General features: G+C 41.1%; 1 pseudogene; it reads left to right on the plus strand.

Annotated features, from left to right (window-relative positions):
• Positions 1–13,101, plus strand: part of LOC118665694 — a 90,153-nt pseudogene that overhangs the window by 50,195 nt on the left and 26,857 nt on the right.

The raw sequence follows: 13,101 nt of genomic DNA on the forward strand, positions 1-13,101 counted from the left end.
GGTGTAGATACCAAATTGGGAAACCTGGGGAACTAGATACTCTCTCCCATGGAGAACTCTTAGAAAGGGCCTAGGGAAAGAATTGTTAAAATCTTTTACATCTTATCAGAAAGAACAAATTTTATTATAAGACAAAATGTTCAAGGTGGGGAGGAAGAGTTGCCATGATAAAATTACATACTCTCATCCAAGGCCAAGGAAGGGAAATGGAGGTCCCCATAGCATAGCAACTTCCCTGTGTGACCTGATTCCTACAGACTGGGGTAGGTGGAGAGGAAGATAATACCTCTAAAACATCCATTGTAAAGCACAAGACTGAACTCAATTTGTAAAGCTCAAGAAATAAACTACTATTTCTCCCTTAAATCCCCGAGGCTGCCTGGAATCTTTTCTTTGTTAAACATTCTAGTAATTCTACTTTCTTCGGTGGCTATATCCTTTGGGGAGCACGTGAGACTTGGTTAGAAAGTTTGTAAGGAGGACATCTTGAGAAAAGGGAAGTGTGTGGAAGGCCGCCTGCCCTGTTTATCGGAATTCTGACTTAGGGGAGTGTCGAAGGTGGTGCCCCTAATTATTCCTTGACCTTTCCAAACAAGCCTGTGCATGTGCAGACCCCCGGGAGTTTACTGGAATCCTCATGCCTAATCTTTGGGTGCCCTTGCCTTGAGGACAATGCAAACACATGTGTCCTCCCAAGATTACTCACCCTCCTGATTGTATCTAAAAGATAAAACTGCAATATAAGCCTAACAAGGCAGGCAATCGGGGCTGCCTGGTCCCTTTGGCCAGGCTTTCCCTTAGCCTCTCTATCACAGCAAATGTGTCAGAATAATCCATTTATCCATCACGCAGGGTTTACTGGTCAGCCCCAGCAACGTTCATTTCAATTTTGTAGCTCATTTAAGGCTTTGATGAGGTTTAAGCCTCCCCAACCTAGGAAGGACTTGGATTCAGGTGCAGAGGAGGTTAGCAAACTGTATTTCTTCTTTTTGAAGATGCACATTTTCTCTGACATAGAGATGCACTTTAGGGTCTTAGGACCCTAAGGCCTTAGCATTATGTCACTTTCTTCTATCTCATGCATTAAATAATCTTAGAACCATTGGTGCCTTCAATTCAACAAAATATGTTTAAAACAAATTTGGAAGTATCCAGGGTGGGATGAATTATGTTAATAGAAGCTTTTATCATGTGCTCACCAGGTGAGCATCTTTTTGTCAGATGCTAATTAGAGTGTGTGCCTGAATGAATGTGGAAACTATTTTCTTTAGGCCAAGGGGTTTTCAATTCTATCTGAAGAAGGAACCTCCTTCCTCAGCATGGAAAACAGGCCAAATGAAAGCTGAATTCCCTAAGTTTCTGCTTCCTTGCAATCTAAGAACAGAATCAGAGTTCTTGTAGTTGGTCTTTTCTCCAAAGCTCTAACACCTGCAGTAATAATTTCCAGATACCCTAGGTTTATTAACAAATGCTCAACAGCCATGGCATGTGGATATCATCTGTTGCCTTCTCATCATTCAAACTCACAAATTAGAGAAAAGACTTACTCATGATTTTCATACATTATTTCATTAATATTTTAATCATAGTTTCACAATGTCTTTTTTTAAATATATTTTATTGATTTCAGAGAGGAAGGGAGAGAAAGAGAGAGAGAAACAACAATAATGAGAGAATAATTGATCAGCTGCTCCTGCATGCCCGACACTCGGGATCGAGGCTGCAACCCAGACAAGAACCTTGATTGGGATTGAACTGTGACCTCCTGATTGATAGGTCAATGCTCAACCACTGAGCCATGCCAGCCAGACCACAATGTCTTTTAAAGATGAGAAATTTTAACCAAGGACAGAATAATGATAGTATATTCTATGTCTAGTATCTTTCCTATTTCTTTTTGAATTCCTGGACTTAATCCCAATGTGGAATAGGGAGTATCCCCCCACCAACAACCAATCCTCTGATACCAGCTGAGTGTCCTATAACTTAACTCAATTCTGACAACTATCTACCTGAAGATATATCAAACATCACTGGTTGAGTGTTCAGTGTATAAGACTGTCCCCTACGCCCCCACTTCAGATGTCCATTGATAGAACAAGTTGTTACCTATGCTTCTGACTGGTTCAGAAATTCCAATGGCCTTTTCCTTGGATTCAGTGAATTTGCACAGAATTCAGAAAAACGTTTTAGTTAATAGGTCTCAGGTAGCCAGATGGCAGAGATGCCTAAGGCAAGATAAGGAGAAAAGGTGGGGAGTTTTCATGCCCTCTCAGGTGTGTCACTCTTCCTTACTCTCCACGTGTTCACCAACCTGGAAGCTCTGAGAACCTCTTTATGGTTTTTCTGGAGGTTTATTACATAGTAATGATTGATTAAATCATTGGCCACTGTTGATTGAACTCTACATCCAGCCTCTCTTCCTTTCCAGGAGGTCAGGGGAGTGGGACAAAAGTCCCAACCTTCTAGTCACATGTTTGGTTCTCCTAGTAACCAGCCCCCATCCTACATGCTTTCCAAAAGTCACCTCATTAATATAACAAAAGATGTCTTTATTGCTTTTATTACTTAGGAAACCCCAAGGGTTTTAGGAGTTCTGTGTGTAAGATCAAATATATATGTCTTATTATTGTAGACCAAAGGAATATCCAAACGGGTAGAAAATGTTTATAAAAATTTATTCGAATGAAATAAAGGATACCTCTGCAAGAAAGATCTGAACAAACTGACAATTTGCAACTTCTTTTACACATCTGGAATTAAGGAGGGAGCAAAAGGAAGATTACATAAAGTGGGAGAAAGCAAGGTGAGTTGGAATTACAAAACAGTTAAGATTACATGCTGTCTCCTTTTATTTCCCTTTTTATTGAATTTATTGGGGTTGACATAATTTTTATACTACAAGCCCTCTTAAGAGTTGTCACCATTTAGAAGAAGGGGTCTGAAGAAAGGCATTTCAAGGATGTATTAACCTAAATGCACAAAACCAGTGGACAGGACTTGCTTAAGGCAAAGATAACCTTTTACTAAAGAAGTTATATGCCTGAGGTATTCCTACCTACCATAACCTAACCAGTTGGGAATTTTTGATTAGGTCACCCTGTGAGGTTACTTTCCATACAGCCCCTTTTTTTGTCCACATTATAAAGCACAGTATCTAAATATTTATGTTTCAGAGTTAGACTATTCTGAGCTAAATAGTAGAAAGGGGATTCTGCATCCTTCTGTGGTGTTGCTGTGGAGCCTTTTTGGACCCTTAAGCCAAGATTCCTGAGGAAACCCAGACCTATGACCAACCGATAGAGGAGGAGGAAGTGGAGACGTTTGCCTTCCAGGCAGAAATTGCCCAGTTGATGTCATTGATCATCAATACTTTCTACTCAAATAAAAAGATCTTTATGAGGGAGCTTATTTCAATCTCATCCAATGCTCTGGACAAGATCAGATATGAAAGTTTGACAGATCCCAGTAAACTAGACTCTGGGAAAGAGCTGCATATCAATCTCATTCCAAATAAGCAAGACCAAATCCTCACTATTGTGGATACTGGAATTGGAATGACCAAGGCCAATTTGATCAATAACCTGGGTACTATTGCCAAGTCTGGGACCAAAGCGTTCATGCAAGCTTTGCAGGCTGGTGCAGATATCTCTATGATTGGCCAATTTGGTGTCGGGTTCTATTCAGCCTACTTGGTTGCTGAGAAAGTGACTGTGACCACCAAACACTATGATGATGAACAGTATGCCTAGGAGTCTTCTGCAGGAGGATCCTTCACAGTTAGGATTGACATAGGGAACCCATGGGTCATGGAGACAAAGATTATCCTGCACCTGAAAGAGGATCAGACGGAGTACTTGGAGGAGAGAAGGATCAAAGAAATCATGAAGAAACACTCTCAATTTATTGGCTACCCCATTACTCTCTTTGTGGAGAAGGAGCATGATAAAGAAGTCAGTGATGCCAAAACCGGTTTGGCTGGGTGGATAGAGCATCGGCCTGTGGACTGAAAGGTCCCAGGTTCGATTCCGGTCAAGGGCATATACCTCGGTTGCAGGCACATCCCCAGTAGGAGGTGTGCAGGAGGCAGCTGGTCGATGTTTCTCTCTCATAGATGTTTCTAACTCTCTATCCCTCTCCCTTCCTCTCTGTAAAAAATCAATAAAAATATTTTAAAAAAAGAAGTCAGTGATGATGAGGCAGAAGAAAAAGAAGAAAAGGAGTCCAAAGACAAGCCTGAAATTGAAGATGTTGGTTCTGACAATGAGGAAGAAGAAAAGAAGGATGGTAACAAGAAGAGAAAGAAGATCAAGAAGACTGAACAAAACAAAGCCTATTTGGACCAGAAATCCCGATGACATTACTAATGAAGAATATGGGGAATTCTACAAGAGCCTGACTAATGACTGGGAAGATCACTTGGCAGTGAAGCATTTTTCAGTTGAAGGACAGTTGGAATTCAGAGCCCTTCTTTTTGTCCCAAGATGTGCTCCCTTTGACCTGTTTGAAAACAGAAAGAAAAAGAACAACATTAAGTTGTATGTTCACAGAATTTTCATCCTGGATAACTGTGAGGAGCTGATCCCTGAATACCTGAACTTCATTAGAGGTATGGTAGACTCTGAAGATCTCTCTCTAAATATTTCCCAGGAGATGTTGCAACAAAGCAAAATTTTGAAAGTTATCAGAAAGAATTTGATCAAAAATGCTTAGAACTGGCAGAAGATAAGGAGAACTACAAAAAGCTTTATGAGCAGTTCTCTAAAAATATTAAGCTTGGAATTCATGAAGATTCTCAAAATCAGAAGAAGCTTTCTGAGCTATTAAGATAGTACACATCTGCTTCTGGTGATGAGATGGTCTCCCTCAAGGCCTACTGCATAAGAATGAAGGAGAACCAGAAGCACATCTACTACATCACAGGGGAGACCAACTCATCACAGGTCGCTAACTCGGCCTTCGTGGAGTGTATTCGGAAGCATGACCTAGAAGCGATCTATATGATCGAGGCTATTGATGAGTACTGTGTGCAGCAGCTGAAGGAGTCTGAGGGGAAGACCTTAGTGTCAGTCACCAAAATGGGCTTGGAACTTCCAGAAGATGAAGAAGAGAAAAAGAAACAGGAAGAGAAAAAAAACAAGTTTGAAAGCCTGTGCAAAATCATGAAGGACACCTTGGAGAAAAAAGTAGAAAAGGTGGTCGTATCAAACCGATTGGTGACATCTCCATGCTACCTTGTCACAAGCACATGGCTGTACAGCAAACATGGAGAGAATCATGAAGGCTCAAGCTCTGAGAGACAACTCAACAAGGGGTCACATGGCAGCAAAGAAACACCTGGAGATAAACCCAGACTATTCCATCATTGAGACCTTAAGGCAGAAGAGGCAGACAAGAATGACAAGTCTGTGAAGGATCTGATCATCCTGCTCTATGAGACTGTGCTCCTGTCCTCTGGCTTCAGTCTGGAAGACCCCCAGATACACACTAACAGGATCTACAGGATGATCAAACTTGGTCTTGGTATCAATGAAGATGACCTCCCTGCTGATGAGAGATGTGCTACTGTGACCAAAAAGATGCTGCCCCTGGAAGGAGACGACTACACCTCACGCATGGAAGAAGTAGACAAAGCTTACCTGGAGAACACCTACACACGTGTTCAATTCTTTTCCTTCATTCCCTTGGATAATATATTTTCAAGGGCTTTTTCCTTTATTTTTGTTAACATTTTAAAAATGTATATGGCATGGCAACTACTTAAAGGGAAGACCAGGTTCCTTTCCCCCTCTATGTGTATGAGACTGTGATACTTCAGGCACTGAAGCCGGGCTCATTTTTCTTTCCTAGTTCCATGTTGGCCTGTTTTAACAGAGTGGGGTTATCTTTGTTGTAAGATACATGTAGCCTAATGTTTGTTAGTTTTGTGGTCTGAAGTGTTTTTCTCTCAAGCATATTCCTAAGTTGACCAAATCTTTGTTGCTAAAGTGTTCTGAGATGCGTGGTTAAAACAACCCTCATCTCCTAAGATCTATTTTTTAAGCCTAACATCCCCTATAGTTATCAAATGCATGTATGGCCTCTAGAAGTTAGTATGCTAAGCTGACCAACACGATGGTAGTAACTGTCCCTAGGGTTTGTCTCCAAAGAAAAGGATTGTGTAGCATAGCAGAAATATACGCTATCTAGGCATGTTGTAAAGCCGTTTGAAAGTAACTCAGAGCAAGTTTTATGAATAGAAGTCCAGTGCTCTCGTCACATTCTGCTTTAAAAGGCTATGGCAAATAGAGACAAATTAAAAAGAATGAAAAAATAGTAGAAATGTACCACGTATTAAACAGAAGGAGGTTTATACAACCTTTGGCTTTTAATAAGATGCTAAAATAGTATCTCACCCAGACTAGGCTCTATTTTCAGAAAAAGTCATTTTAATGGGAAAAGTTTTTTATTCTGGTACCTACTTGGCTGCCTTGGGTGAAGATCTCATGGGGAAAGCAGTCACAAAAGAAACAACCCAAAGAGATCAGAAGCCCTGGACACAAGCTAAGCAAAATCCTTGGTAAAATGTCCTCTCCTAGCATGATGCTGCCCTCCTGTGTTTTGGCAGAATAGTCGTGCAGCGCAGACAATCAAAGATTTGGTTTAAAAATATGGATACTGCAATGGAAATCCTGAGCACTGGATTTTGGTACAGCTGTCATCACTTCAGGGAAAAGAGTGAGGAAATAATGTCAAAACAGGGTGTCCTACAGTATATTCAGGAGGCACTTACACTCAGTCAATTTGCTCTCAAAAAAGGATGCAGCCTCATCGTCTCAACAAATGCTCCAAGTAGTAATGGTGGTTATCATTGCAAATGAATCTTGGCATTATAACTCCATCGAGTTACTTCAGGTTGTTCAGTAGCTATACAGTTAAGAAGCATTTTTAAAAATCTTACATTGGATTGTTGTAATTATATCAGATCTTCTAGAATGTATCAAAGAAGCACCAAAGTTGTTTATTAAGAAGAAAATGCCTCATGCATAAACAAAAGTCTCCAAACTAAAGAAGGTCTTCATTGATCGTTACTCTAAATGTTTTTAAAATAGCTCATATACCATCATGTATTAACTTACTCCATTTAAAAATTAGTAAAGAAAATTTTTCTGCAGTAATTTAAAAATACATTTTTTAAAAAACAAAAATGAGGATTGTGGCTGGGGTCTTTCTCAGCATTTACTAGGGTTCAGGAATCTGGAAAAGGGGCTGTGCATAAATGAATGAAGAGGCTAGAGAAGAAATATGAATTTGGAAGGCTTGGGGAAAAGCCAGACGGAAACTTAGTTCTAGTGACTAAGCTCTCCAAATCTCCAGACCAGGGCTTTTTATTCCCACACTTTGCCCTATAGCAAAGCAGACATGCATATCTAAGGTAAGGTTTGGTAAACAGTAAAAGATTATCAGGTTGAAGGAACTGCCCTCAGCTGTCTGGCAGCAGGCAATAACATGCAGATCTTCAGCCCTGCTGAAGCCCCAAGGTTCATCAACCTTTTGATAAACATCTTGCATTTATGACCTGCTGGAATTAGCCTCCAGCAGATTGCTAATGTTTTCCTCTTTTTTATACCCTTTCCATTACTTTTTCTACCCTCTCTTGAGGGACTAATGTCGTGTGTATGTGTGTGCATGTGTGTATTTTTAATCACATTATTTGCCTTTCATTTGATGAGCCCACTTTTTCCCTCTATTTCATTCTTTTTGAAATTGTTACAAGAAGGAAAAATCTTACTTTTTTCACTCAAGTAAAATTAGTTTGGGATCAAAACAGTTCTAAGTTCTGACCAGGCAGTTCAGGTTTTCTATAATGGCCTTTCAACATACTATCCACATAGGTCCAGCCAACTCATTAGTTGGTGGTCTTCTCCCTCTTATTTAATTTTTTTTTATTAAAAACCAAGATTTTGACCCACTGGTTATGGAATCTTTTTAATCTCAGTAATGCAAAAAAGCCTACAGTATTTAATATGACACTCCTATTAACACAGTCATAATGCTATTGGTGAAACACCATCTGTGTCCCCATCTGTTACCGGTGGAAGTGGCATTCTTGTGATGTTGCAAGGAAAGGATTTTCCTGAGACTCACACAGGAAGATGAGTAATCTTTATTTCCCTGGAATTAAACCTCTGGGTTTCCAATGTCCCATTTCCCTCTGTTCTACCATGGAAAAAGTCCAATCTTGTCTAAAGCAGGGCTAGAATTAAGACCATACCCAGAGGCTCTGCTCCACAGTCCAGTCCAGCATCCTGCATGTGGAGTCTGCCTGGCCCTGGGCCATGTGGCTGCTTAAGGCCGCATAGCTATGGAGATGAGCACAGAGGTCACAGAGCAAGAGAGAGTGAGAGGGAACCAAAAGGCAAGAGGAAGAGAAGGGAACTCTTTGTTTGGGAACTTTAACCTTCTAAGATTTTGCACATTTGCAGCAGCTTCACCCTTCTAGCCAATGATCTTTTTCCCTGGCTAGATTCACAGGCAAGCACCTTCTCTATGTCACCCCACCTTCACTGTGCATGTGCTAATCTCCTCCTTTGTTCAATTCCTTCCCCCAGGGAATGGACCAATGGTTTCTTGGGGAGTGTGAAGCTATAGCTTCCCGGTGACACTGCCCAGATGACAATGCTTCTAAGTCTGGCCTCCCCTCTCCTCTCTTCTCTTATTAATATTAAGAACATGCTAATTACAACAATAACAGTATCACATGCTGTTTCCAAAATTTTCTATCCAGGAAAATAAGACTTGTTTTTCCTAAATAAAGTATCTTTCAAAGTCTTCAACATGCTAATCTCAATTAAGAAATAATATAGCAAGATTTTCTTTCATACTCATATCTAGCATTTCATTTTTCTTCTCACCATCTCACCCCATTTTCAGATTGACAAATTGACTGCTGTGAAATTAGAGTTTTTGGCTTGATAACATAAGTAGAATAGGCTTTTAGATCATTTAGAAGCTATCTAATAAACATATGCATATGTAAGCTGTATATTTGTGTATTCATGTGGTTGTAGTTCTTAACATTTAATAATATTTAAATTCTGCCTGGCTGGCGTGGCTCAGTACTTGAGCATCAACCTATGAACTGGGAGGTCACAATTTGATTCCCAGTCAGGGCACATGCCCGGGGTTGTGGGCTCAATCCCCAGTGTGGGGCATGCAGAGGCAGCCTATCAATAATTCTTTCTCATCATTGATGTTTCTATCTCTCTCTCCCTCTCCCTTCTTCTATGAATTCAATAAAATATATTTTTAAATAATAATAATAATACTTACATTCTATGTTTGATTAGCTATCATTTAATTCTGTTCTTTAGAAAATGCAAATTAATTGGCTTTTTTACAAGGAATATTTCATAAGATTTTCAAAGCACCACTAATTTATTCTTCAAAGTGATTAAACCTGACAAAAGCCAACTGTGATCATGAGTTATTGCATATCTTTTTTAACAGTCACATTTTGTTTAGCATCAGTAGCCTGGCCCCCATGCCAAGAAAACATGTTTATACTATGTAAGTAGGCCAACGGGGAGACCTTTACATGTGGATATTTTCACAAAATTTCATCCCCCAGAGCAGTTATAAACGTCCATCTATAAACAAATACAGTCTTAAGCAATAACATTGTAGCTTTCCAACTAGCACCTCACAAAGATGAGTAATGTCATCCCACTGTTATAAGCATTTTCTCAGCAAGTTACCTTCTAAAGCGAAGCTGTGTTTTGAAAGGCATTATAATATATTTGCATCTTCACATTGCTAAGAGTTTTGAGTGCCATTAACTCAGTATTATACAAGCTCTTTAGGCAAACACAAAATATTAGAAAATAATGCCTTCGCCATCAATTACAGAAGATATTTCTAGTCTAAAGGATCAATTTAGGCCAAAATAAAAAACAAAACTAGGCCGGAACCTCAGCTCGCTCTGTGCTGTGCAGGTCACGGGAAGCCATCATTGTGGGCGGCTCTCTCCATGTCTCCTGCAGGGAACCTGTCGGGAAGAGCCGGGTGCCCTCTGGATGGTGGTGAGCCAGGTACATGCACAGTCGGGGTGGGATAACCCCTCCTTGTTGCTGGCAGGGCCGGTCTCCCGGCTGAGGCACAGCTGCCTCGTCCCCCGCCAGAAAGGAGCCCCGTGCCTATGCTGGATGAAAGCCTGGGGCCAGGCCGCCAGCTCTGCTCTGCCTCCACTCACCGCTGAATCGCCTCCGATTTCTAAGAATGTCCGAGCTTCCCAGATGCCAGGCTGTGGGGAGAAGTCCAGCGCCAAAGGGACTTCTGCTTCACAAACACGCAGGAAAGTGGTGGTTGGACATCGGTCTTGGAATGATGGGAACATTTTAAAGACCCACGGGTGAGAGAAACCAAGATGGCGGCATAGGTAAACACTGGAGATTGCTGCCTCGCACAACTAAAAGATGGAACGGACATCATCCAGAACTACAGGAAGGCTGGCTGAGTGGAAATTCTACAACTAGAAGGAAAGAGAACAGCATACGGAGACTCAGAGGAGGTGTAGTGTGGAAGTAAAATACTAAGGTGCGGAGGTGCATGCCGAGCAGGCTGGCGGCTGAGGGCACAGTTGTCTTTTGCAATCGGGAGGGAGTCTCAGGCACTGAGCTCCAGTTCCGGGTGAGTCTTTGGGGACCCAGACTCATATGGGAGAAGCAGGACTGTCTGGCATTGGTCGGAACTCGAGGGCAGCTTTCTCTCAGGGGTGCTTGCAGCGATTGTCGAGACACTGAGAAGCAGAGCCTCTGAGGGCAGGACTGAGAGCAGCCATAACTGCTCGCTCTGCCCTGTGGATCCCGTGGGACCTGCCCAAGCCCTGCAGGGAGGCTTTTGCTGGATAGCCTCAAGCAAAGGCTAGATTAGCACCTCCCTAGAGATCCAGGAGCCAGGAAACCCACAGATCAGAGTGGGACCAGCCAGTTTGCAGCTCCATGGAACCATAAAGGACACACTCAGGGGGCAGACTCAGTGAGCACCAAAGCCCCATTGAAGCAAGTCTTGCCCCGGAGGGGTGTCTCCAGCACAGAAGTTCTCCCACTGAAGACACAGCTGATTCTCACAGCCAATTGGCCTGGAGGTCATTCCCTCCAAGTGTTAACTACACAATCAAGGCTTAACTACAACAAGACTGTGCACAAAGACCACAAGGGGGTGCACCAAGAGTGTCCTCCTCAGGTAATTGGGGAGGCTGAACCACTGGGCCCTAGAGGACACTTAGCACAGAAAATCACTCTACCAACACAGGGAAGCATAAAAAATGTGGAGACAAAGAAATAGGACACAATTGACAGAAATGGAGGAAAGCAAACTACTGGATATAGAGTTCAAAAACCACACTTTTAAGGTTTTTCAAGAACTTTCTAGAAGCCGCCGATAAATTTAGTAAGACCCTCGAAAAGACTGGTGAGACCGCCGATAAATGTAGTGAGATCCTCAAGAAACTTAGTCAGACCCTTGATGTTATGATAAAGGGCCAACTGGAAATTAAGCATACACTGACTGAAATAGAGGATATTATACAGACTCCCAACAGCAGTCTAGAGGATCGCAAGAATCAAGTCAAAGATTTGAAACGCGAAGAAGCAAAAAACACCCAACTGGAAAAGCAAAATGAAAAAAGAATCCAAAAATATGAAGATAGTGTAAGGAGCCTCTGGGACAGCTTCAAGCGTACCAACATCTGAATTATAGGGGTGCCAGAAGAAGAGAGAGAGCAAGATATTGAAAACCTATTTGAAGAAATAATGACAGAAAACTTCCCCTACCTGGTGAAAGAAATAAACTTCCAAGTCCAGGAAGTGCAGAGAAGCCCAAACAAAAGGAATCCAAAGAGGACCACACCAAGACACATCATAATTAAAATCCCAAGAGCAAAAGACAAAGAGAGAATCTTAAAAGCAGCAAGAGAAAAACAGCTAGTTACCTACAAGGGAGTACCCATATGATTGTCGGCTGATTTCTCAACAGAAACTTTGCAGGCCAGAAGGGAGTGGCAATAAATATTCAAAGTGATGAATGCCAAGAACCTACAACCAAGATTAGTCTACCCAGCAAAGCTATCATTCAGAATTGAAGGTCAGATAAAGAGCTTCACAGATAAGAAAAAGCTAAAGGAGTTCATCACCACCAAACCAGTTTTATATGAAATGCTGAAAGGTATCCTTTAAGAAGAGGAAGAAGAATAAAAAGGTAAAGATACAAATTATGAACAACAAATACACATCTATCAACAAGTGAATCTAAAAATCAAGTGAATAAATAATCTGATGAACAGAATGAACTGGTGATTATAATAGAATCAGGGGCATAGAAAGGGAGTGGACTGGCTATTCTTGGGGGGGAAAGGGGTGTGGGAAATGCAGGAAGAGACTGAACAAAAATCGTGCACCTATGGATGAAGACAGTGGGTGGGGAGTGAGGACGGAGGGTGGGGTGGGAACTGGGAGGAGGGGAGTTATGGGAGGGGGGAAGAGGAACAAATGTAATAATCTGAACAATAAAGATTTAATTTAAAAAACAAAACAAAACTAGAAACAATCCTAAGGAATAAGATTTGGAATATTGCTTGGATGAACTAAATGGTCCTCTACTTAACAATATTTGAGAAACATTGATCAACACTTTATTTCATTTTGCTTGGATTGAAATAGCTTGTACATGCATTAAAGAAAATTATCATGACCTTCCAAATTATAATTAAGTGACCGTTACCTATATCTAGTGAGGGTATAAAAAAATAACTTTCCTTCCATCTTCTAAGTTCTTCTACATGGTCTAATAATCAAATTAATAGAGACAGATTAATAGGAGAAAATGTACAAAGTGTATTATGAATGTACATGCCAGAAGTGTCATTAAGATATGTTAACGTAAAAAAAACACTGAAACCTGTAAAGAATTTTTGTGAGTTTATTTGAGCCAAACTGTCGACATATGCCGGGAAGCAGAACCTCAACAAATTGAGATAATACTCTGGAGAATGGCGGGGTTACATTTGTATTTATACTTTTGCAATCAAAGGAGGGACATTGGTGGGTTACATGAAATTCAGTG

Source organism: Myotis myotis, unplaced genomic scaffold (assembly GCF_014108235.1).
Source record: "Myotis myotis isolate mMyoMyo1 unplaced genomic scaffold, mMyoMyo1.p scaffold_m19_p_1, whole genome shotgun sequence".
Classification (NCBI taxonomy): domain Eukaryota; kingdom Metazoa; phylum Chordata; class Mammalia; order Chiroptera; family Vespertilionidae; genus Myotis; species Myotis myotis.